Source organism: Coregonus lavaretus (genome assembly GCF_964263955.1).
Source record: "Coregonus lavaretus genome assembly, chromosome: 22".
Classification (NCBI taxonomy): Eukaryota; Metazoa; Chordata; class Actinopteri; order Salmoniformes; family Salmonidae; genus Coregonus; species Coregonus lavaretus.
The window spans coordinates 33,967,252-33,991,284 of NC_140009.1; the positions used below are offsets into that span (position 1 = coordinate 33,967,252).

Consider the following 24,033-nt stretch of genomic DNA (forward strand, 5'->3'; position numbering starts at 1 on the left):
GCCCTTGTCACTCCCCTAACCCTTCTTACTCCTAAAACTACCAGTCTCCCCTTCTCTACACCCAACCTAACCCATCGCCACCCAGCCACCTCCCTTCCTCTATAACACTATAAGCCCTCTCCCTCTCAGGTGTCCTCTGCTTGTAAAACCATTATCATGACCCATAGAGCAAATCATCAGCGTGGCCAACACACTAGAACATCACTAAAGATTTCACAGTGTGCCTAATGGGGGAAGAGGTCCAGACTGGAAAAACAAAAACTGCCTACAAACACAGACCCATAATAATATGTGTGTGGGAGGGGGGGGGGGCGGGACTTGGCCTGCGTTTGCCCTGTTTGGTTATCTGTCTCATGAACTCGGCCAGGCCCATAAAGCCAGTGTATTGTGTTCAGACCATCAGAGCTGGGAGAGGAGAAATAGGAGATGGAGGATTATCACAGCACTAACACACACACACACACACGCCAGGGCCAGGCATGTGCTACACATATTCCCAGAGGATGTCTGGAGGAGACAGAAACAACACCACATCAATTCATCCATGAGACAGAGACCGTGTCCGAATACCCGTACTTGTGTTCTAAATAGTAGGCATTTTGGGTATGCAAAAAAAATAACGTGTAGCATTAATGTAGTATTTACATGCCAGAATGTCACTCATTTCGGCTTTTCCTCTAGTAGAAATCACTGCACCTTATTGAGGATCAAGACCCATGTGTGTCTGACAACAGCTGACAATCATCTGAGGGGAGGCGCTGTACAATAAATGAACGAATGGCGGGAATCAACGCAATTGCTCATTATATGACACATTCTCAGTAGGATGAGCCTAGTATGCTGATATTTATTGCTTGTTGCATTCGTTTTTTCTAAACAGTACATTCTAAATAGTATGTAGTATGATTAGTAAACAGTATGTAGTTTAAGTTAGTAGTGGGCAAGTCAGATTTCAGACACTGCAATATACTTCCAACAGGCCTGATGTGTCCCAAATGGCACCCTATTCCCTATATAGTGTACTTTTGACCTATGGGCCCTGGTACACTACATAGGGAATAGGGTGCCATTTGGAAGGCAGCCATGGGCTCAGAGCTCCACAGACACAGTGAGTCTGATGGGAGGAACCTAACCTACCTGATCCCACAGATCTGGAGGAAAACACATCAGTCAAACGGTGATTCACACATATCTCAACGCTTGCCTGTCACTACCATGGCTTATGGCAAAACAGAAGGCAGCAGACACACTAGTGGGTAGGAAGAATGGAGAGAAAGAAGGAGGGAATATTAGAAAGAAAGAGGGAATAAAAGAAAGAACGAATAAAAATCAAGAAAGAAAGAGAAAAAAGGAACATAACACCCCACCAGACCAGAGTGAACATTTAAAGAGCAACCCACTGAAAATGGATCCTTCTCCCCTCTCTTTCCCCAAACACAATAATGAATTAATAAAAGACTTGGCGCCAGCGTTTGTTAATGAGTCACATCAGCAGGGCTGTTTTTTACAGACCAGCCATTTGTGTTTTTATGTTGGGGCCTTATGCCCGGGTCCTGTGGTAGGCTGGGCCCGCTTGGCGTGGATCAGAGAGGCGGTCTGGTGCTATAAGGGGAGATGGGGAATTTGGGGTGACCTCATCCATCCCCCTCAGCCCCGGGCCCAAATGGGCACAGTGGGCCTTCCCACTTCCCCTGTGCCTGGGGGGCACAAAGGAGGCAGGGAGAGAGGCTGGGACGGAGAGAGGGAGAGAGGGAGAGAGCGGGACAGGCAGGCAGACAGGGAGACAGGCAGGGCAGGGAGAGAGGGAGGGAGGGAGACAGGGAGTGAGGCAGGGAGGGAGGAAGCTGGGGGGCACACAGCAGTCAAACAGACAAGCAGAGAGACAAGCAGACAGACAGACAGGCAGACATACAGACAGACAGACAGACAGAAGGTTACACAGCCAACTATGAGTAGGATTTGTACCAGATCTGGGACTTTCCATCTTTGCCTGGGAGGTGCACTACTGTAGCATTTTAGTTAGCTTTACTTTGTTTCTGAAAATAATGTAAATACTTCTCAGCACTTCATTATGCTTAATGAGACTGATTGATTGGTTTTGATTGGTTTTCCATTGATCTAATCCAGAGAAACGCCACATATGAAAATAAATCAATTTAGGCTGAGAGAGAGAGGGCGAGAGAGAGAGAGAGAGAGAGAGAGAGAGGGCGAGAGAGAGAGAGAGAGAGAGAGAGAGAGAGAGAGAGGGTTACTCTGGGTTGGTGAAGAGTGTTGGTTTCAGGAGAGATAGAAGGGGAGAGAGAGAGTGTGTGAGAGAGAGCGAGAAAGAGAGGGGGTGTGTGAAAAAGAGAAAGAAAGAGAGCGAGAAAGAGAGCGAGAGAGAGAGAGCAAAAGAGAGAAAGAGAGAGAATAGAAAGACAGAAAAAAAGAGAAAGTGAGAGCAAGACAGAGAGAGCGAGAGAGAATTGTTCCCACAGATCGAATGTCTGTCAAACAAAGGGTATCAAATCCTCTGTGAGCAAAACAACAATTGCGTCTTAACCGATGCGTTGGAACCCCTCTGGCGCTGACTGCTGCAGTGAAACATAACAAATAAATCACAGCATCTCAGGAAGCCATACTGCACCACACAACCCAACCAGTGGTTTCTACTCAGCAGATAGAAACCCAACCACTGCAGGTAAATCTATGTGTATTTACTGGTGTGTTAAGTTGTTCACTATTGTGTGTTTCCTTTTCCATTCAACTGAAACATTTGATACCCGGCTATGCCTTGGTCTGTGTAGTAACATGTCACTGTTTGACACCAGAACATTGCTTGTGTTTAAACCATATTGTTCTGTTTGTCATTCAAGTAAACCAACCTCTCCCATGTTAGTGTACCACCAGCCAGTTTTCATTTTCTGACAGGAGTTGGTGAAAAGATATCTGAATGTTTACAATTCACCCCTGAATTCACCCTGAATAGGGCCATTTTTCTTTTACCACAGAGAAAGAAAACTCTTCGAGAAAAGGCTTGTTACATAAAAGGCTTGTTGGATCTTAACTTCAATGGGCAGACTGTAGACATGTCAAAAGGGAGGGAGTTTGGATATCTTAACTTCGCAGCCTCCAGATAGGTGAACTTAGCCAATATCTACCAAGTACGTACACAGGACATGAAAGCTTGGCACCATCAACGACTCTGCACTGATTTATTTTCTATTACAGACTTGCCTACTCTTGTCTATTGTTCCAAATTATGCATGTCTTCTTTGCACAATAAATCCAAATTGTGAATAAACCATGTCTGAGTTATAGCAACAATTATACAGTGATTGTACAAAACATTAGGAACACCTGCTCTTTCCATGACAGACTGACCAGGTGAATCCAGGTGAAAGCTATGATCCCTTATTGATGTCACTTGTTAAATCTACTTCAATCAGTGTAGATTAAGGGGAGGAGACAGGTTAAAGAAGGATTTTTAAGCCTTGAGACAATTGAGACATGGATTAAGATCTACCTACCAGAGCTTTTATAAACCAAACAAAAAAAGATTATTACACACAATTATGAGAGTTTACACAATCTTGTAGTTGGCTGGGTGTGAAATATATATCATAAACACAGTTTATTAGAAGAGATAAAACTTGACAGCTCAGAGTCCCTTTCTACAGCAGCTTGTTACGGGCACCTAGACATTACCCCTGACAGACTGACAGCTGATCCACCCACCGCCTCCAAACTGTCACACACACCGCCTCCAAACTATCATACACTCCATCATCTCAAACTAGTTTGACGTGGGTTCAACTACAAGCCTGGCAACACAGATGCATATTTTACTTACAACAACAATGCCACATCATTATATTAACGACTACCTTGAATATATCATTTGTCATTCACAGAAAGAGGTATTGTCTATGGATGTGTAGATAGATACCTGGGAGTGTCGACAGACAATTAAGCCTTTGTTTCAGCACCATAGATCAATCAAACATTTTCACATACAGTACTAAGTGCCCATGTGAAAAACGTTTTCCATTCTATTTTGGTCGATAGAACATATTGTGTTGTCTGTGCAGATGGTGGAAGGAAAATAATATGGAAAGATTGAGACATAAAACACTCAGCGAGACCGTGATGAAGTCATTCTGACAGCTCCTTTCCATGATGGTGTGGGAGAGTCGGTGAGGAGAAAAGGCAGTGGAGTCAGAGCTGCTTAACATTGAGACACTAACGGTTGGAGAAAGCACTAAAGAGAAACACAACACTTGGATATGGCAAAGAGGTAGAACAGAGAAGTGAAGGAGAGTTGAAACAGACTTCTTGAGACAGACAGACAGAGAGAGAGAGAGAGAGAGAGAGAGAGAGAGAGAGAGAGAGAGAGAGAGAGAGAGAGAGACCAACAGACCAAGAGAGAGAGAAAGAGAGAGAGAGAGAGAGAGAGAGAGAGAGAGAGAGAGAGAGAGAGAGACTGAGAGACCAACAGACCAAGAGAGAGAGAGCGAGAAAGAGAGAGAGAGAGAGAGCGAGAGAGACCGAGAGACCAACAAACCAAGAGAGAGAGTGAGAGAGCGAGAGAGAGAGAGAAAGAGAGAGAAAAGAGAGAGAGAAAAAGGCTGAGAGAGATGAATATGTAAAAGCATATAAAAGTATATAAGAGCTCAACAGTTACAAATGTAGGACTATCACTACCAGTGTAATGTAGTAATTACTGAAGAGGTCATTAGCATATAAAGTGACTGAGTTGAGGTGACTAAGCCATTGTGAGTTTACGGCATTGCTCACTTTAATGTTACAGTGGCTTGCGAACGTATTCACCCCCCTTGGCATTTTTCCTATTTTGTTGCCTTACAACCTGGAATTAAAATTGATTTTGGGGGGGTTTGTATCATTTGATTTACACAACATGCCTACCACTTTGAAGATGCAAAATATTTTTTATTGTGAAACAAACAAGAAATAAGAAAGAAAAAAAAAAAAACTTGAGCGTGCAAAACTATTCTCCCCCTCAAAGTCAATACTTTGTAGAGCCACCTTTTGCAGCAATTACAGCTGCAAGTCTCTTGGGGTATGTCTCTATAATCTTGGCACATCTACCCACTTGGGCTTTGACTAGGCCATTCCAAGACACTTAAACCACTCAAGTGTTGCTTTAGCAGTATGCTTAGGGTCATTGGTCTGATGGAAGGTGAACCTCCGTCCCAGTCTCAAATCTCTGGAAGACTGAAACAGGTTTCCCTCAAGAATTTCCCTGTATTTAGCGCCATCCATTATTCCTTCAATTCTGACCAGTTTCCCAGTCCCTGCCAATGAAAACATCCCCACAGCATGATGCTGCCACCACCATGCTTCACTGTGGGGATGGTGTTCTCGGGGTGATGAGAGGTGTTGGGTTTGCGCCAGACATAGCGTTTTCCTTGATGGCCAAAAAGCTCAATTTTAGTCTCATCTGACCAGAGTACCTTCTTCCATATGTTTGGGGAGTCTCCCACATGCCTTTTGGCAAACACCCAAATGTGTTTGCTTATTTTGTTCTTAAAGCAATGGCTTGTTTCTGGCCACTCTTCGGTAAAGCCCAGCTCTGTGGAGTGTACGGCATAAAGTGGTCCTATGGACAGATACTCCAATCTCCACTGTGGAGCTTTACAGCTCCTTCAGGGTTATCGTTGGTCTCTTTGTTGCCTCTCTGATTAATGCCCTCCTTGCCTGGTCCGTGAGTTTTGGTGGGCGGCCCTCTCTTGGCAGGTTTGTTGTGGTGCCATATTCTTTCAATTTTTTAATACTTCTCCACAACTTTGTCCCTGACCTGTTTGGAGAGCTCCTTGGTCTTCATGGTGCAACTTGCTTGGGGGTGCCCCTTGCTTAGTGGTGTTGCAGACTCTGGGGCCTTTCAGAACAGGTGTATATATACTGAGATCCTGTGACAGAGCATGTGACACTTAGATTGCACACAGGTGGACTTTATTTAACTAATTATGTGACTTCTGAAGGTAATTGGTGCACCAGATCTTATTTAGGGGCTTCATAGAAAAGGGGGTGAATACATGCACGCACCACTTTTCCGTTATTTATTTTTTAGAATTTTTTGAAACAAGTTCTTTTTTTCATTTTGTGTATGTCCATTACGTGAAATCCAAATAAAAATCAATTTCAATTACAGGATGTAATGCAACAAAATAGGAAAAACGCCAAGGGGGATGAATACCTTTGCAAGGCACTGTACATGCTTTTATTGTTGTTTTCCATTATATTTTGCAGATAGCCATGTTCTGCTCAGTTGAGAGGGATAACAATCTGTTTCTGTGAGAAAGGTTCGACATAATGCGTGTGTCAGTATCTCTGCTTTAGCCCAGGAATCACTGGCCACTTTAATAATGGAACACTTGTCACTTCAATAATGTTTACATATTTTTGCTTTACTCATCTCACATGTACAGTACTTGTCAAAAGTTTGGACACACCTACTCATTGAAGAGTTTTTCTTTATTTTAACTATTTTCTACATTGTAGAATAATAGTGAAGACATCAAAACTATGAAATAACACATATGGAATCATATAGTAACCCAAAAAGTGTTAAACAAATACAAACATATTTTATATTTGAGATTCTTCAAATAGCCACCCTTTGCCTTGATGACAGCTTTGCACAGTCTTGGCATTCTCTCAACCAGCTTCACCTGGATTGCTTTTCCAACAGTCTTGAAGGAGTTCCCACATATGCTGAGCACTTGTTGGCTGCTTTTCCTTCACTCTGATGTCCAACTAATCCCAAACCATCTCAATTGGGTTGAGGTTGGGGGATTGTGGAAGCCAGGTCATCGGATGAAGCACTCCATCACTCTCCTTCTTGGTCAAATAGCCCTTACACAGCCAGGAGGTGTGTTGGGTCATTGTCCTGTTGAAAAACAAATGATAGTCCCACTAAGCCCAAACCAGATGGGATGGCGTATTACTGCAGAATGATGTGGTAGCCATGCTGGTTAAGTGTGCCTTGAACTCTAAATAAATCACAGACAGTGTCACCAGCAAAAAGCACCCCCACACCATCACACCTCCTCCTCCATACTTCACGGTGGGAACTACACATGCCGTGATCATCCGTTCACCTACACCGCGTCTCACAAAGACACAGCGTTTGGAACCAGAAATCTCCAATTTGGACTCCAGACCAAAGGACAGATTTTCACCGGTCTAATGTCCATTGCTCGTGTTTCTTGGCCCACGCAAGTCTCTTATTATTATTAGTGTCCTTTAGGGCTCCCGAGTGGCGCAGCGGTCTAAGGCACTGCATCTCAGTGCTTGAGGCATCACTACAGACCCCCTGGTTCGATTCCAGGCTGTATCACAACCAGACGTGATTGGGAGTCCCATAGGGCGGCGCACAATTGGCCCAGTGTCGTCCAGGTTTGGCCGGTGTAGGCCGTCATTGTAAATAAGAATTTGTTCTTAACTGACTTGCCTGGTTAAATAAAAAAATTAAAAGAATAATAAAAAAAATAGTAGTGGTTTCTTTGCAGCAATTTGACCATGAAGGGAAAAAATGTATTTAGTCAGCCACCAATTGTGCAAGTTCTCCCACTTAAAAAGATGAGAGAGGCCTGTAATTTTCATCATAGGTACACGTCAACTATGACAGACAAAATGAGAAAAACCCAGCCACATTTCATCTTCAATGCCCTTGCTGATGGAAGGAGGTTTTCACTCAAAATCTCACGATACATGGCCCCATTCATTCTTTCCTTTACACGGATCAGTCGTCCTGGTCCCTTTGCAGAAAAACAGCCCCAAAGCATGATGTTTCCACCCCCATGCTTCACAGTAGGTATGGTGTTCTTTGGATGCAACTCAGCATTCTTTGTCCTCCAAACACGACGAGTTGAGTTTTTACCAAAAAGTTCTATTTTGGTTTCATCTGACTATATGACATTCTCCCAATCCTCTTCTGGATCATCCAAATGCACTCTAGCAAACTTCAGATGGGCCTGGACATGTACTGGCTTAAGCAGGGGGACACGTCTGGCACTGCAGGATTTGAGTCCCTGGCGGCGTAGTGTGTTACTGATGGTAGGCTTTGTTACTTTGGTCCCAGCTCTCTGCAGGTCATTCACTAGGTCCCCCCGTGTGGTTCTGGGATTTTTGCTCACCGTTCTTGTGATCATTTTGACCCCACGGGGTGAGATCTTGCGTGGAGCCCCAGATCGAGGGAGATTATCAGTGGTCTTGTATGTCTTCCATTTCCTAATAATTGCTCCCACAGTTGATTTCTTCAAACCAAGCTGCTTACCTATTGCAGATTCAGTCTTCCCAGCCTGGTGCAGGTCTACAATTTTGTTTCTGGTGTCCTTTGACAGCTCTTTGGTCTTGGCCACAGAGGAGTTTGGAGTGTGACTGTTTGAGGTTGTGGACAGGTGTCTTTTATACTGATAACAAGTTCAAACAGGTGCCATTAATACAGGTAACGAGTGGAGGACAGAGGAGCCTCTTAAAGAAGTAGTTACAGGTCTGTGAGAGCCAGAAATCTTGCTTATTTTCCACCATAATTTGCAAATAAATTCATAAAAAATCCTACAATGTGATTTTCTGGAAAAAAAAATCTCAATTTGTCTGTCATAGTTGACGTGTACCTATGATGAAAATTACAGGCCTCTCTCATCTTTTTAAGTGGGAGAACTTGCACAATTGGTGGCTGACTAAATACTTTTTCCCCCCACTGTATTTGGGTTCATTAGAGCTGGTAACTCTAATGAATATATCCTCTGCAGCAGAGGTAACTCTGGGTTTTCCTTTCCTGTGGCGGTCCTCATGAGAGCCAGTTTCATCATAGCGCTTGATGATTTTTCGACTTCACTTTAAGAAACGTTCAAAGTTCTTCACATTTTCCGGATTGACTGACCTTCATGTCTTAAAGTAATGATGGACTGACCTTCATGTCTTAAAGTAATGATGGACTGTCGTTTCTCTGATTATTTGAGCTGTTCTTGCCATAATATGGACTTGGTCTTTTACCAAATAGGGCTATCTTCTGTATACCCCCCTACCTTGTCACAACACAACTGATTGGCTCAAACGCATTAAGAAGGAAAGAAATTCCACAAATGAACTTTTACCAAGGCACACCTGTTAATTGAAATGCATTCCAGGTGACTACCTCATGAATCTGGTTGAGAGAATGCCAAATTTGTGCAAAGCTGTCATCAAGGCAAAGGGTGGCTATTTTGAAGAATCTGAAATAGAAAATATATTTTGATTTGTTTAACACTTTTTTGGTTACTACATGATTCCATATGTGTTATTTCATAGTTTTGATTTCTTCACTATTATTCCACAATGTAGAAAATAGTAAAACTAAAGAAAAACCCTTGAATGAGTAGCTGTGTCTAAACTATTGACTGGTACTGTATATACTGCATTGTATTCTATTCTACTGTATTTTAGTCTATGCCACTCCGACATTGCTCGTCCATATATTTATATATTTATTAATTCCATTCTTTAACTTTTAGATTTGTGTGTATTGTGTGTATTGTTGTGCATTGTTAGATATTACTGCACTGTTGGAGCTAGAAACACAAGCATTTCGCTACACCAACAATAACATCTGCTAAATATGTGTATGTGACCAATAAAATTTGATTTGATTTGATTTGATTTGAATCTAAGCAACACTCCAAGCAAGTACACACACATTTGTAAGAGTGACACACACACACACACACACACACACACACACACACACACACACAGCTGTACAGGTACGTGTAAAAATATCTTGTAATAGAGGATCAGAGGGGACCAGAGTCAGGAATGATACTGTCTAGCTAGTACATCCCACACATAGAGTATCACACCTGCAAAAATAGACACAGGAAATCGTGAGCTGATAGTTTCCATGTTAATTATAGTGTAGTGATGAGGAGAGAAGCCCCCTTGTTCCGTTCTTCTAAAACCACCTGTCGACCCCCTCCTAACCCCTCCCTACCCCCTACTACCCCTTCCCTACCACTTGGAACTTAACTGCTATAGAAATTCTTGGCAGAGACAGGAATCAACAGCTCCCAGATTTATATCTCAAAGTCGTATCTCACAAACGGTCTGTTTTAAACATTTCTCTGTCAGAGTGATGAAATAGTGAAATATCCTGGGGACTTTGAGTCAGACGTTTCCATTTGATCCCAAATGTGAGACACCATTTTTAAAAAAGGTGGACAAATAAACACCTAACGAAATAACAAAGTGGGTATTGATTTAATCAAGCTTTCTCTCTCGTGCAGTGAAAATGTTGTTAAAATATATATAGCCTCTTTTTGAAACCCCGAACTCTCACCTGGACTCAAGTGACAAAAAAACACTCACAACAAACACTGTAAAGCTTTTCCCATTGTTATTTTGAGTAGACAAGTGTGTGACATGTTTCTCCCTCTCAGCTCTGTGTGTGCATAAAGCAGAGTCTTGTGTTGTTGATGTGTGTACTGTGTGTGTGATCTCAGCCAGACTCCACAGCCAAGCCTGTCGTGTCCCTGGACGTGTTAACTAGCATTCCGTCACACATTAAAAATAAATATGGAGTTTGTTTGTTAGGAGGCTGCTGTTGTTGCCATGCCCTTTGGTAATGCACTGCATCAAGCCATAAGTCTAGCCCTTCAGATAATACACAAATAACACCAAATAACACTTGGGCTCCCGAGTGGCGCAGCGGTCTAAGGCACTGCATCTCACTACAGACCCTGGTTCGATTCCAGGCTGTATCACAACCCGGCCGAGATTGGTAGTCCCATAGGGCGGCGCACAATTGACCCAGCGTCGTCCGGGTTTGGCCGGGGTAGGCCGTCATTGTAAATATGAAATTGTTCTTAACTGACTTGCCTAGTTAAATAAAACACCCTTAAGAACTAAATGAGTCCCATATAAAAGTATTAATAGCAATGTACTTTTACAATTGCTAAATAAAATAATTGTATATAACCTTTGCCAGTCGTAAAAGAAAGATAGCACATGGTGCTATGTGTTGACGTGGAACTGTATAGTGAAACTAACTATGTGGAAGTTTCTCTGTCTCAGTCCGTCTTTCCAAAGAAACATACACAGAGCAGTACCCACGGGTGTAGCAACGCTGTGTTGAGAGACAGAGCAGAGTGATATTACTCTGACTTAGTGATGACTTAGTGATGATTTCTAGTGTTTTCCAGATGACCATATAATATAATATAATATGCCATTTAGCAGACGCTTTTATCCAAAGCGACTTACAGTCTTGCGTGCATACATTTTTTGTGTATGGGTGGTCCCGGGGATCGAACCCACTACCTTGGCGTTACAAGCGCCGTGCTCTACCAGCTGAGCTACAGAGGACCACATTGACTGACTCCAAGTCAAGTACACTATAGGGAGCCTAGGTCAAAAGTGGTACACTATATATGGAATAGGGAATAGGGTGCCATTTTGGACACAACCCTAGTGATGATTTCCCATTTCATTCCAGATGACCAGATGTGACTGACTGACTCCAAGTGAAGATGATAGTGAGAGTCAAGCTGATATGACAGCAGCAGAGTAACACTGACATCATGATGGGCTATGAACAGACATCCATCACTCACTCATTCACAAAGTCAGTCTACTGGATGTTTTAAAGTAACTGTCCAGTGAAAATCATATTCTGTTAACTCATACCCAAATAATGTTGTTGACTCATCCTATGCTCATATTTGTGGCCAAAGCATTAATAAAAATACAAAATAAAATCACTCTAACTTACTGTATATCTCAAACAGACCATTTAAAAATGCTTTCTATTTCCTCATAGAGTATGATGTCATACTCCTGAGGAGGATGAGCTGGCCAATCAGCGGCCTACTCGCGTGAATATTTTTAATTACCGGTATACACCCACTCTGTTGTTGTAGTACACCCACACCATTCCAACACTGAAAAGCTGCTTTTTAACATACTTAATTTAAAAATGTCGGAAGGAAAACGATTTCACTCATATTGTAATTAATTATAGGTCATATTTCATAGAAATCTGGAAACACTGGACAGTTACTTCAAACACACCACAGTCCAAACATCCTTCATGTCACACTTCTGTGGTCCGGCCAGAGAGAAAGAGAGAGGCCAGAAGTGCCACAGGTGCAACACACACATGCACGTACAGACACACGCATACGCACACGCACACACACACACACACACACACACACACACACACACACACACAGGGGCAACGCCTAGACCAAGGCAGTGAAGGGGAGCAGTGGACTGACCTGTGCTGCTAACTCAACTGGACCAATGCTTATTCAGCCACACACACACACAAAAACACACACACGGTTTAGAATAGTCACATGGTTTAGAAAAACAGATGGTCTAAAAAGACAACATGGATGCTAGCCAGAATCACTGATCCCTCCTTCACTCATATTTGTGGCCAAAGCATAAATTGGAGAAAAAACACTTATTTGAACCCAGCTCAAACTTGTTTCTCAAACAGACCGTTTTAGAGTTCAATGTGTCAAATCGGAGGGCCTGTTCTCTGGACCTCTGTCATTCTCTATGGGGGTGCCACAGGGTTAAATTCTCGGGCTGACTCTATTCTCTGTGTATATCAATGATGTCGCTCTTGCTGCTGGTGACTCTCAGATCCACCTCTACGCAGACGACACCATTTTGTATACATCTGGCCCTTCATTTGACACTGTGTTAACAAACCTCCAAACGAGCTTCAATGCCATACAGCACTCCTTCCGTAGCCTCCAATTGCTCTTAAACGCTAGTAAAACTAAATGCATGCTCTTCAATCGAACGCTGCTTGCACCCGCCTGCCCGACTAGAATCACTACTCTCTGCAGGTCTGACTTAGAATATGTGGACAACTGCAAATACCTAGGTGTCTGGTTAGACCGTAAACTCTCCTTCCAGACTCACATTAAGCATCTCCAATCCAAAGTTAAATCTAGAATCGGTTTCCTATTTCGCAACAAAGCCTCCTTCACTCATGCTGCCAAACATGCCCTCGTAAAACTGACTATCCTACCGATCCTTGACTTCGGCGATGTCATTTACAAAATAGCCTCCAACACTCTACTCAGCAAATTGGATGTAGTCTATCACAGTGCCATCCGTTTTGTCACCAAAGCCCCATATACTACCCACCATTGTGACCTGTACGCTCTCGTTGGCTGGCCCTCACTACATATTCGTCGCCAAACCCACTGGCTCCAGGCCATCTATAAATCACTGCTAGGCAAATCCCCGCCTTATCTTAGCTCATTGGTCACCATAGCAACACCCACCCGTAGTATGCACTCCAGCAGGTATATCTCACTGGTCATCCCCAAAGCCAACACCTCCTTTGGCCGCCATTCCTTCCAGTTCTCTGCTGCCAATGACTGGAACAAACTGCAAAAATCTCTGAAGCTGGAGACTCTTATCTCCCTCACAAACTTTAAGCATCAGTTGTCAGAGCAGCCTACCGATCACTGCACCTGTACACAGCCCATCTGTAATTAGCCCACCCAACTACCTCATCCCCATATTGTTATTTATTTTGCTCATTTGCACCCCAGTATCTCTACTTGCACATCTTCTTCTGCACATCTATCACTCCAGTGTTAATACTAAATTGTAATTATTTTGCACTATGGCCTATTTATTGCCTTACCTCCATAACTTACTACATTTGCACACACTGTATATTGATTTTCTATTGTGTTTTTGACTGTACGTTTTGTTTATCCCATATGTAACTCTGTGTTGTTGTTGTTTTTATCGCACTGCTTTGCTTTATCTTGGCCAGGTCGCAGTTGTAAATGAGAACTTGTTCTCAACTGGCTTACCTGGTTAAATAAGGTGAAATAAAAATAATACAACAGAAATTAAAAAATGCTTGTATTTCCTCATAGAGTATAAAGTCATACTCCTGAGGAGGATGAGCTGGCCGATCAGCAGCCTACACGTATGAATATTTTTAAATGACCGGTATTGTCACACCCTGGCTCTGGGACTCATTATGTTGAGCCAGGGTGTGTTCATTTCTATGTGTGTATTTCTATGTTGGTGTTCATTCTAGTTTGTTGTATTCTATGTTTGCCTGAGTGACTCCCAATCAGAGGCAACGAGTGTCAGCTGTTGGCTGGTTGTCTCTGATTGGGAGCCATATTTAAACTGTATGTTTTCCCTTTGTGGTTGTGGGTTTTTGTTCCGTGTTCGGTCATTGATATCGTGGACGTCACGAGTCGTGTTTTGTTTTGTATTTTGATGCTTTAACTAATTAAAGTATGTTTGTTCATCACGCTGCGCCTTGGTCTACTCCTTACCTCGACCGTGACAGAAAATCCCACCATGCAACGACCAAGCAGCGTGTCCAGGGGCAGCCCTTGGGGTGGACATGGGAGGAAGCGCCGGGAAAGGCCCTGGCGAAAGAGGAGCAGCGTGTCCAGGAGCAGGCAGCCTGGACATGGGAGGAGATATTGGACGGTAAAGGGTCCTGGACTTGGGGGGAAATCCTGGCCGGGATGGATCGCCGGCCATGGAGTGAGACGGTGGAGAGGCGACGGAGAGAGGAGCAACGGCGTGATCATGGTCGTCGTCGGACGGTCGTGAGGCAACCCCAGAAAATGTTTAGGGGGGGGCACACGGCATGGACGACGGGGCTGACGGAGGAGAAAAGGGGGCGGATCCAGAAGGCCACCAGGCCAGGGGTTCACCGCCCTGTACGTCCTGTGCGGATGCCTCACACAGAGTGTGTGAGGGTAGGCATTCAGCCAGGACGGGTGGTGGCCGCTCTTCACTCCAGGCCTCCTATCCGTCTCCACAGCCCGGTTCGGCCTGTCCCTGCTCCACGCACCAAGCCTACAGTGTGTGTCGCCAGCCCAGCCCGGCCTGTCCCTGCTCCACGCACCAAGCCTACGGTGTGCGTCGCCAGCCCAGTCCGGCCTGTCCCTGCTCCATGCACCAAGCCTACGGTGTGCGTCGACAGCCCAGCCCGGCCTGTCCCTGCTCCACGCACCAAGCCTACGGTGTGCGTCGCCAGCCCAGTCCGGCCTGTCCCTGCTCCACGCACCAAGCCTACGGTGTGCGTCGCCAGCCCAGCCCGGCCTGTCCCTGCTCCACGCACCAAGCCTACGGTGTGCGTCGCCAGCCCAGTCCGGCCTGTCCCTGCTCCACGCACCAAGCCTACGGTGTGCGTCGACAGCCCAGCCCGGCCTGTCCCTGCTCCACGCACCAAGCCTACGGTGTGCGTCGACAGCCCAGCCCGGCCTGTCCCTGCTCCACGCACCAAGCCTACGGTGTGTGTCGACAGCCCAGCCCGGCCTGTCCCTGCTCCACGCACCAAGCCTACGGTGTGCGTCGACAGCCCAGCCCGGCCTGTCCCTGCTTCACGCACCAAGCCTACGGTGTGCGTCGACAGCCCAGCCCGGCCTGTCCCTGCTCCACGCACTAAACCTACGGTGCGCGTCGCCAGCCCGGTCCGGCCTGTTCCTGCCACCCGCACCAAGTCTACGGTGCGCGTCGCCAGCCCGACCCGGCCTGTTCCTGCCACTCGCACCAAACCTACGGTGCGCGTCGCCAGCCAGGTCCGGCCTGTTCCTGCCACTTGCACTAAGCCAGGGGTGCGAGAAGTCAGCCTGGTAAGGCCCGTCCCTCTTCCACGCACCAAGCCAGGGGTGCGAGTCGTCAGCCTGGTAAGGCCCTTCCCTCTTCCACGCACCAAGCCAGGGGTGCGAGTCGTCAGCCTGGTAAGGCCCGTCCCTCCTCCACGCACCAAGCCAGGGGTGCGAGTCGTCAGCCTGGTAAGGCCCGTTCCTCCTCCACGCACCAAGCCAGGGGTGCCCGTCCAGCCCTCCCCTGGTTTGTTTAGTTGAGGCGCGGTCGCAGTCCGCGCCTTTAGGGGGGGGTACTGTCACACCCTGGCTCTGGGACTCATTATGTTGAGCCAGGGTGTGTTCATTTCTATGTGTGTATTTCTATGTTGGTGTTCATTCTAGTTTGTTGTATTCTATGTTTGCCTGAGTGACTCCCAATCAGAGGCAACGAGTGTCAGCTGTTGGCTGGTTGTCTCTGATTGGGAGCCATATTTAAACTGTATGTTTTCCCTTTGTGGTTGTGGGTTTTTGTTCCGTGTTCGGTCATTGATACCGTGGACGTCACGAGTCGTGTTTTGTTTTGTATTTTGATGCTTTAACTAATTAAAGTATGTTTGTTCATCACGCTGCGCCTTGGTCTACTCCTTACCTCGACCGTGACAGGTATACGCCCACACCATTCTGTTGTTGGGGTACGCCCACACCATTCCAACACAGAAAAGCTGCCATTAACATACTTAATAATAAAAAAATTTGGAAGGAAAACTATTTAATTGACATTGTAATTAATTATAGGTAATATTTCATAGAAATCTGGAAACACTGGACAGTTACTTTAAACCCGCCACAGTTCAAACATCCTTCATGTCTCATTATGTCATTTAGGTCTGGAGAGAGAGAGAGAGAGAGAGAGAGGCCAGAAGTGCCACAGGTGCAACACACACACACATGCACGTACAGACACACACACACACACACACACACACACACACAGGGGCAACGCCAAGGCAGTGAAGGAGCAGTGGACTGTCCTGTGCTGCTAACTCAGCTGGATCAACGCTTATTCAGCCTCACACACACACACACACTCTCACACACACACACACGGTTTAGAATAGACACATAGTTTAGAAGAACATGATGGACTAAAAAGACAACATGGATGCTAGCCAGAATCACTGATCTCTCTCTGATATATTCAAATCATGCAGCTCCAAATGTCCCATAACCGTAACGCCCTACCTGATCACTACCGTGGCGCAGCCTGCCTGCCGCCGCGGTAACAAGCTGAACCAGTTAACAAGGCATTCACTTCTGTCTGTGCCTTACCCAAGTATATAACCTTACCCAATAACCACGCACTATGAATGGAACTACTACAATACACTGACAAGTAAACTGAGCCTAGATTTAGAGAGTAGAGACACACCTCAGTCCAGAGGCATTAGGCTCTGCTGTTTAGAAGGTGGAAAATAATGCTCTGTCCCTGAGTCCCTGAATGACTGTTCACATTGTTGTGTTGTGTCCATGTGGTCACAATAATAAGTAGGAACGATTAGGTCAAGGATGGGTCAGTCACACACAAACACTCTATTCCACACATGAACAGTGTAGATCAAACAGACCCAGGCAGGCATGTATCCACTTACATTTACAAAGGCACACATGCTAATAAAAACACTGTGGGCTCTGGGGTAACACTCTTAACATTCACTAACTAGCACACACAGGCACGCAACCCAGCAAATGACTAACACACACGAAAACACACACTGTAAAACAGACACTGTAATGAACACACACACACACACCGTTCAAAAAACACCCTCGCAAACACATACTGCACACACACAGAGAGACAGACATACACTCCCATACAAATGCACACTGACTGAACCGACACAATCTGCAACAAATAAATACAACTAGAGAGATGAGGAAACCTGGTCCAGTTTATGGAAACCCTGATCAGTTCTCTATATACTCTCTGCCTCATACTCTCAATCTCTGTCTTTAATTTAAACCGTCGACAATTTCTGTTAAAGCTCCCTCTCCAAAAAATGCAGTCTCTCCCAAACTCTGTAACTTTAACTTCAAACTCTAAAAGCAGAAAGAACAGAACACTAGAAGGAAAAAGAGGAGAACAACCATTCATATTGTTTCTAAACTTCTCTGAAAGTAGAAAGTACTCACCCACTCTAATGTTGTGCTGGCAGACAGACAGATATATGGAGTGCTGGTCCAAGCAGACAGATAGATGGAGTGCTGGTCCAAGCAGACAGATAGATGGAGTGCTGGTCCAAACAGACAGATGAGCAGGAGGAAAAGGAGTAGAGGAGAGATTTGTGTACGTTTATCAGTCTCTTTGACAGCAAAGAGGATAGCAACGAGTTTCTCTCTCACTCCCTCCCCTTCTCTCTCTCTCTCAAGCTCTCTCTCTCAAGCTCTCTCTCTCTCAAGCTCTCTCTCTCTCTCTCTTATTCAACACTCTCTCTCCGTCTCTTTCACTAAGAAATAATCATGCTCTCTGATTCATAAAGCCAGCCTTTGTCACGTGATCCTACACTGTAAATATACAGCACATTTTTTCACCGGCCACAAAATGCCTAGAGGGAAGAGAAAGCCCCATAAAGCTTCATTTTCTGTTTTTTATTCTTTCCCTCTCTCCCTTATTCTCATGTTCTCTCCTCTCTTTTTAGAACTCACACTTTCCCTACTTTGTGCTCTGTATGTGTGAAATGTAGTTACTTAACTAAACAGAGTCAAACATACAAGAAACATATTTTCAAACATGAAACCGGTGGAGGATATACAAATATAGCTGACTATGTATCTACACAGATGTCAATCTGTCCGCCAACCATGGTTCATTTGAGGGAAACCTCCAAGGGGGTTGAGTTGTATGTAGCATGAATGTAGTACAGTAGGTTACTGTATGTGCTCAAATCCAAGGTTCTCAGTGTGATGTCTACAAACACATAGGCATGCATTACAAGACGTCTGACCCATTTAGCGACTTTCTCAACCCGTAAGTGTATCGGTTACACTTTATTTGGCTTTCATGAATAATGCATTATAAATAATGTTAACTATTAATTCAGAAATGCTTACTTATTATAAAGTGTTACCAAAGAATGTCATCACTGTCTACCAAAAGAAATGACCTTTCAAAATACTTTTGTAAGTCAAAAAACAAATAGGGAAGTCCCCAGTAAGATGGCAGCAACAGTAGTAGTAGTTTGGGTGTTTTCTCTCTCTCTCTCTCTCTCTCTCTCTGATCTGTGTTTGTGTTTGTTGAGCAGTTCGTTTGTGGTTCTGGGCGTGTGCTTGGAGTGCCTTAGCCTGGTGCCGTTGGTTTCTCAATGTCATATTGTGATTTGAGATTGTTTTGCTTCGAAGGCAGGCACCCCAAAACCTTGTCTCTGACCCCTTCTAGAACACAGAAGAGGGCTCTCAAGGGCTTCTAGAATCTAGCACAAGCTCAGTAGTTCTTCCCAATAGAAATACTCTTCTCCATTTCTCAACATTGTCTCTAAACACCGAACATATCGAAGTCCTCTCTAGAATAGACGAACACAACACACCTCACCATGTGTCATCTCTACAGCTTCAGTATGACAGGGAGTCACTGCCATAACGCTCAATGTAACAATCCCATCCAGCATCCCTTCACCTGGCTTCTCCCAACTAACACATCATCACATCTGCTGTCCAAGTCCTCCTCCTAAACTCCAAGGCTGTGTCTGAAATGGCACCCTTTTCACTATATAGGGAATAGAGTGGTCCATGGTTGTCAAAAGTAGTGCACTATATAGGGAATTGGGTGATCCAGGGTGGTCAAAAGTAGTGCACTATATGGAATTCAGACGCAGCCCGATACAGCTAGTTCCTTCCTACTGAGTGTCCTCTACTGGCCCATTGATAGTAATTGAGTGTCTGTGTCCTGAATGAACCTGACCTAAATATGTCTCTTTAATGAAATCAAGCCATTAGAACCACATAAAAGCCCTTCCTTCCTATGTCCCTGTGTTCCCTTTCTGTTTATAGCGCTATCTCCCAGATGCTTATACTGGACATCCTCCAAGCCCTTTTTACATCAGCAGTTGTCACAACGTGCCTTACAGATACCTGGCCTAAAACCCAAAGAGCAAGCAATGCAGCAAAGCATACCTTCATGCAGAAAGAACACCTGTATACAGCCTGTGTTGTTTATGTTTACAGTAACAGACAGTGAGGTGCGAGAGACACTTTACAAGGCTGGCATCAGATCCTTACATGTACCCAACCCAACCCAAGAGGAAGTGGTTTTACTAAGCCACGCAGCCCAGAGTTTCATAACCCTTATCATAGTTTAGTTTACTTTTATAAGGTGGCAACTGCAAGGTGTTACAGAGGGTAGTGCGTACGGCCCAGTACATCATTGGGACCGAGCTCCCTGCCATCCAGGACCTCTATACCAGGCAGTGTCAGAGGAAGGCCCTAAAAATTGTCACATACTTTTCTCTCTGCTACTGCACAGCAATTGGAACCAACAGGACCCTGAACAGCTTCTACCCCCAAGCCATAAGACTACTAAATAGTTAACCAAATAGCTAACCGGGATATCTGTATTGACCTTCTTTGCACTAACTCTTTTGACTCATCATATACACTGCTGCTACTGTTTATTGTATATCCTGTTGCCTAGTCACTTTATCCCTACCTATATGTACATATCTACCTCCATTTCCTCATAGCCCTGCACATCGACTCGGTACTGGTACCCCGTGTATATAGCCAAGTTATCGTTACTCATTGTGTATTTATTCCTTGTGTTATTATACTGTAATGATTTTTTCTATATTTTTCTCTCTGCATTGTTTGAAAACGACCCCTAAGTAAGCATTTCACTGTTAGTCTACACATGTTGTTTACGAAGCATGTGACAAATAAAATGTGATTTGATTTGTTGTTTAATAAGGATTAAAGAAGTGGAGACGTCAGTAGAATCCCTGAATGTGTTCGTCACAAATTATCTGATTTCTTAACATGCAAAATACTGTAACTCAAGCAACAGAAGTCATGAATGCGAACATCATAATATCTGCTCTACAACAATACTATAATGTGTACTAAATGTCAAATTTTCATGGATTTGTGTGGGTGTGTGCACATGTGCATAAACATGTGCATGTTCAAGCCATGCTTGTGGGTGTGCGCTCTGTGTGCGTCCTTCTGTGTTAACAAAATATACTGACCATGTGGTGCTTTCTTATAGAATTATGCCTGTGAGCATAAGTGTGCCTGTGTATTGAACTGTGTGTGTGTGTGCATTAGTGTGTGTTTGTCAGTAGTTGCAGCTACAGGGGAGGTCAGGGGTTAGTAGTGTTTGTGTTTGAGTGTCAGTGGAGTGTGCTGCAGGGGGAGATTTATGATGTGACTGTCTGGGAGACTGCAGAGTGGAGGATAATGAAGATAGATCAGAGTCCTATCTCTCTCTCTCTTTATCTCCCTCTCTCTCCCTCCCTCTCTCTCTCTACCTCTCTCTTCCCTCCCTCTCTCTCTGTCTCTCTCTGGCCCCTCTCTCATTCTCCTTTCTCTCTTGCCCCTCAGCACCTCTCTACCTCTCCCTCTCTCTCCTTCTCTCTCCCTCTCTACCCCCCTCTCTCTACCCCCCCCCCCCCCTCTCTCGCTCTCTCTCTCCCCTAAGCCCTCCTCTCTCTCTCTGGTCAGCACTAGGAAAATGGCCAACCAAACCGCCGCCTCACTATTGGAGAACTACAGTTACCTTAACCCCCTGGGTGGCATCATCAATTCTGACACAGTAGTATTCTCCGACAACAAGCCTGCAGCTGAGCCATTTAATCCTTTTTGGTTCAATAGCAGCACTTCTTGTGTAAATCAGCACACAATGCTTCATGCCACGGTACTATAGAATGGACTCTCCATGACTCCTTGTTGGATGAGATGGTATATTTTTTTGAAGATTAAAATATTCCTGAAAATATTGTAATCCAGTGTATGTCTGTTTCTACTTATTTTCATTCTGAGAAACCATAGAAGTGTATAAGCCTGGGGCTGGCTGGCAGAGGAGAAGGAGAAAATAGTAAATAGGAGAGGAAGGAGGGAGGGAGGGGAATCAAGGACAGAGGGAGGGGTTGAGTAGGATGGAGGGAGGGAGAGAGAGAGAGAGAGAGAGAGAGAGAGAGAGAGAGAGAGAGAGAGAGAGAGAGAGAGAGAGAGAGAGAGAGAGAGAGAGAGAGAGAGAGAGAGAGAAAGAAAGAAAGAAAGAAAGAAAGAAAGAAAGAAAGAAAGAAAGAAAGAAAGAAAGAAAGAAAGAAAGAAAGAAAGAAAGAAAGAAAGAAAGAAAGAAAGAAAGAAAGAAAGAAAGAAAGAGATTGTGCTCTTCTCTCTCTCTCCCCCTCCCTCTTTCCCTCTCTCAATAACTCTCTCTCTCCAAATTTCCCTCTCTCTCTCCTTCTCTCCCTTCCACTCTCTCTCTCTCTTTCTCTCTCCCTTTCTGTCTCTCCTTCCCCTTTTTCTCATTCTTTCTGTTTTTCTCTCTCTCTCTCCGGCAGTGCTTTAACGGTGATGAATGACACACACACACAAGGTAAAAAAGATAGGGTGAGAGAGGGAGCTGGTGGTGGTGACAGGTTTTAATCAGCTACAAGATGCCTTTAATGAGATCACTATTTCCCTGCATTCAGACTGATGTCGTGAAGTTTGGTGCCGCACTGAGACATGTAGGGGACCCACGGCATCCACGCTCGCGTGCACACACACACACACACACACACACACACACACACACACACACACACACACACAGTTCACACACATACTTAAACACACACACGTAAATATACACTTACCTACTCACTCAGTTACACATAGTCCGTTTTTAGATCCCAAGTTATATACACATCATGTGAAATGAAAGAGCTCATTCATTCAGTCTTCTGGCAAAACGCACACTTTTACAGTCCGAATGCCATGAAGGAAAAACACACACACACAGAGGAATACAACTCAACGGAAAATTAGATGCTAGGAGAATAGTATAGTGTGTGTTAGGCAAGGAGGCTTGGGGCAACTACTACTACTACTACTATGTTTCAACAACAAATACGTATGTTTATATAGGAGCATAAAAGCACATAGAGAGTTTATTTTGTGTTTATTCTGGACGAAAGAGATGAGAGAGGGAAAGAGACAGAGGGAGAGAGAGAGAGGGGGGAGGGAGAAAAGAGAGAGAGAGAGTGTGTGTGTGTGTGTGTGTGTGTTTGGGGTGCATTGAAGGGTTGTCCACACAGTTAGCGGCAGGCATGTGTGCCAGCACAAGCAGTGCACACAGCCCTATTCCCTAACATGTCCAATGAAAGGTGAATGGCCCTCCTGTCTATACTTTCCTCAAAATCGGTCATGATGTCACCCTGAACCCTCTGCAAACCCAGCTCTGTCAAAAAGTATTACTACAGCACCCCCTCTTTCTGCCTAATTTTCTTACTTTCTCTTTCCACCTCTCCTTCTTTCTCTGCGCTCTCTCTCTCTCCGTTCTTCCTCCCTCTCTCCTCTCGCTCTGCCTGAATTATTTCAGCCGAAACCACATTCTTTTTCTTTATTTCCTGTTTTGTATTCTTTCTCGTATCCTTCCACTCACCTTCACCCATCTTTCACCCATCTTTCTCTCCCTCTTTCTCTTCCTTGCCCCTAAAACCCCCTCTTCTTTTTCTCTCCCTCTCCGCTCCCTCTCTCGCTGCCTCCTCTCTCTTTCACCCCCTCTCTCTCTCCTTCTGTCTCTCTCCCTGGCTGGCTCGTTCTAATTGAATCACCACAAGTTGCGGTGCGGAGCCAAATGTGCCAGGATGTTCTGATTAAGATAGACTTTGTTTAAGCAGTGGTTTTACAAAATTGCCCCGAGTGCTGGGGAGGGAGAGAGAGAGAGAAGACTTCTGCAAAGTCAAAAATAAATAGAAACAGGAGGGGGGATGAAGAAATTGAGAGAAATGGTAAAAGAAGAGAGAAAGAAACCCAGACTTCACCAAAGAAATCAGAAATTGTCATCCTGCAAGAAATCTGGTATAGAGGAGATGGACCTACTGGTTGCCCTCTAGGTAACAGAGAGCTGGTAGTTCCGTCCACCAAACACAGGGAAGAGACTCAGGGGGGTATGCTATTTTGGTATAGATCAGACTTAACCCACTCCATTAAATTAATCAAAACAGGAACCTTTTACATTTGGCTAGAAATTCATCCTGTGTGCTACCTATATACCCCCACTAGAATCCCCATACTTTAATGAAGACAGCTTCTCCATCCTAGAGGGAGAGGTCAATACTTTCCAGGCCCAGGAACACGTACTAGTCTGTGGTGACCTAAACGCCAGAACTGGACAGGAACCCGACATTCTCAGCACACAGGGGGACAAACACCTCCCTGGAGGTGACAGCATTCCCTCCCAAACATGCCCCCC

At 44.7% G+C, this 24,033-nt stretch overlaps 1 protein-coding gene across 2 annotated transcripts in view; it reads right to left on the reverse strand.

Annotated features, from left to right (window-relative positions):
* LOC311150174 (retinoic acid receptor gamma-A-like) overlaps positions 1 to 18,087 on the reverse strand; it is an 82,518-nt gene extending 64,431 nt beyond the window's left edge. The window contains exon 1 of one of the 2 annotated variants that reach the window (XM_084187503.1): positions 17,772 to 18,087. The gene's annotated coding sequence lies outside the window, so the exon portion shown is untranslated. The remainder of the gene's footprint in view (positions 1 to 17,771) is intronic. The other variant, XM_084187502.1, reaches the window with a different exon arrangement.
* Positions 18,088 to 24,033: the final 5,946 nt, after the last annotated feature.